The 3,061-nt window shown below is 37.7% G+C and overlaps 1 pseudogene; it reads left to right on the top strand.

The window, feature by feature from the left end:
* Positions 1–2,469: 2,469 nt before the first annotated feature.
* LOC145243308 (U2 spliceosomal RNA) lies at positions 2,470–2,617 on the top strand (annotated as a pseudogene).
* The last annotated feature ends 444 nt before the right edge of the window (positions 2,618–3,061 follow it).

Consider the following 3,061-nt stretch of genomic DNA (forward strand, 5'->3'; position numbering starts at 1 on the left):
GGCGACGAGAGTTTTGAAGATGATGAGCATAGTGGTCGGCCATCGCATGTTGACAACAATAAATTAAGTGCTTTAGTCGAAGCCAATCCACGCACAAATGTCTGAGAACTTATTTCTGAATTAAACATAACGTATACGACGATTTCAAGAGAGATTGGAAAGACAAAAAAACTTGATAAATGGGCGCCTCACGAATTGAACAACCAAAAAAAAAAAAAAACACACACACACAAAAAAAAAAAACAAAAAAAAAACGCCGTTATAAAATAATTGTCATCTTCCTTTCCTTTCTGCAACAAAAAGACCCGTTTGTCAACCGGGTTGTGATTTGCGATGAAAAGTGAGTTCTTTACAACCAGCGACGCTCAGCTCAGTGGTTAGACGCCGAGGAACCTCCACGACACTTCCCGAAGCCAAAGTTGCACCAAATGAAGGTCATGCTGACTGTTTGATGGTCTGCGACCGGTCTCATCCATTATAATTTTATAAATCCAGGCGACACCATTACGCGGATTAAGGGATGAAATTTATCAGAATCTTCGACAACACCCAGAATTAGTCAACAAAAAAGGCCCAATTCTCCCCCACGACCATGTCCGATAGCAAGTTGCTAAACCGACCAAAAGTTTAACGAATTGGGCTACGAAATTCCATCTCATTCGCTATACTCTCCAGACCTCTAACGTACTGACTACCACTTTTTACAGCATCTCAATAACTTTCTGCATGAAAAATGCTAAAAAAAAACCGCTTTCAGCAACTTCATCGCCATCAGAATCCAAGATTTTTACGTTCCCGGCAGAAATACCCTTGTTTTGCGTTGACAAATGTGATGGTGTTTATTTCGATCAATAAATTTTTGTTTGAGATATGTTCATGTGAATTTAAAAGTTACAAACCGCAAGAACTTTCTTGTGAACTTGATAGATATAATAATAATAATAATAATAATAATAATAATAATAATAATTATTATTATTATTATTATTATTATTTTATCTTATTATCAATCATATTCATTAATTGTATTCATTAATTGATATCCTAATAAATTGAATAAAGTGTTCCATTCACAGAGTTCGACGAAAAGATTCCCGAGTTCGGTAAGAGGCGTCCGAGGAAGACCAGAGATTACATCCAGCAAAACATTGTCAAAAATAAAACTCAAGATGAGAACAGCAGTCGGAATAATCCAAATAATCCGAACTATCAATCCTCATCTCAAAAATATTTTATACGCAAATCAAATAAATATTTGTTATTGTTAAGGGTTTCTGTTTTTTTTTCTGTTTGTTTGTTTCGGTAGCCGACTGTATTGAAGACATACTCAAGCTTCCAACTAATTGTTTCACCTTCGAAGTGGATGTTTTAATACAGCAGATGAACAGAATGGTTGAGAGTGAGCAAGCAGTCAGAGCGCGTGTTCTTGTCAAAGCACTGGAACTCATTTCTGGTAAAAGATGGCCGTTGTTTCTGAAGCAAGCAACTGGGTAATTCGTAGCTTCGGAACGTTTATATAACACAATTAGATCCCGTTTGTAAGTTGTAACAAGGCAACAATCTGATGGGATTAGTTAATTTTTTTTTCAATGCATATAAACATGTTAAATAAAATGGTTTCCTTTTTACTTCCGCTTTCTGTTTAGTAGAAATCTTGCCAAGTTTATACCGGTGTATTCCGATGTAATCTTCCTTAATGTAATTCCAGTTTAATTGTAACATATACACAATAACAGTTTTTACTACTTCAATGTGAGGAATGAAAAATATGAAGAAGATTAAACGTGAAGAATATTATGTAATCTTTTGAAATATATTTTTAGTCGAGTGCAAGCGACTCTATAAGTCACTCGGTCGGTCGATCGGTCCGGAACACTTTTGTGCTTGGCCTTTTTGGTTAGATCAAAGGTCTGTTGTTAATAGATGCTGTTCTTAGGTTTTTAAGCTTTTTTTGGCCTTTTGGCCAAGATCTGTTCCGGCAGATACTGCAAGCAATGACCATATGTGGGGGCAACCCCACATATAAGACCTTGGTCAATGTAGGAGAAACCCTTCATACCAATTGTCACTATCCAGCTCCCCTATCCCGGGGAGTTGGTCCCCATTTCCCTTTCACTACTCACATTAAAAATCGGCCTTGTGCCTTATTTGCTCGGTGGGGGAGCAAATAAATACCAACCCTTCATACCAATCGTCACTATTCAGCTCCCCTACTCCCCGGGGAGCTGGTCCTCATATCCCTTTCACTCCTCACATTAAAAATCGGCCTTGTGACTAATTTGGTCGATGGGGGAGCAAATAAATACCAACCCCACATATAAGACCTTAGTCAATGTAGGGGAAACCCTTCATACCAATTGTCACTATCCAACTCTCCTACTCCCCGGGGAGTTGGTCCCCATTTCCCTTCACTCCTCACATTAAAGATCGGCCTTGTGCCTTATTTGCTCGGTAGGGGAGCAAATGAATACCCTTTTCTTGGCCTTTTGGCCAAGAGCAAAGTGTAGTATCTGTTCCGGCAGATGCTGCACTTAAGATAATTTGTACCAGTCAATGGAGGGGAAACCCTCTATACTGGGACAATTATTATTTTTGGTAACCAGAGTGCCCCCTTTTTGCCTACTTTTAGGGGAGCTGGTTTTTACCTCACATTAAAAACGGCCTTGTGCCTAATTTGCTCAGTGGGGGAGCAAATAAATACCATCTGTTCTCACTACATGCTGTACTTATGTTTGTAACTTTGTGATATAAAGTGGGGGATCACTTTTCTGTTTTAGTTTAATGTAAAATGATCACCCACTTTACAACCAGTCAATATCAAAGCCATTGAAGTCATTCTCCAGATCATTCAAGTTGTTTTTGAAGGATTCCAGTTATTTTTTAAGCATTCAAGTCATTCTTAAGGTCATTCAATTCATCCTTAAGTCAATTAAACTTATTCTAAGTCATTTACTTTTTATTTATTTAAGCTATTTCAGCCCATTTTTCGGTCATTTTAGTTTATCTTTAAGAATTTCATGTCAATCCTACATTCACGCATTCATTCATTACACAAGAGCAC

This window comes from Euprymna scolopes, chromosome 21, assembly GCF_053919585.1.
Source record: "Euprymna scolopes isolate OS-2025 chromosome 21, ASM5391958v1, whole genome shotgun sequence".
Classification (NCBI taxonomy): Eukaryota; Metazoa; Mollusca; class Cephalopoda; order Sepiida; family Sepiolidae; genus Euprymna; species Euprymna scolopes.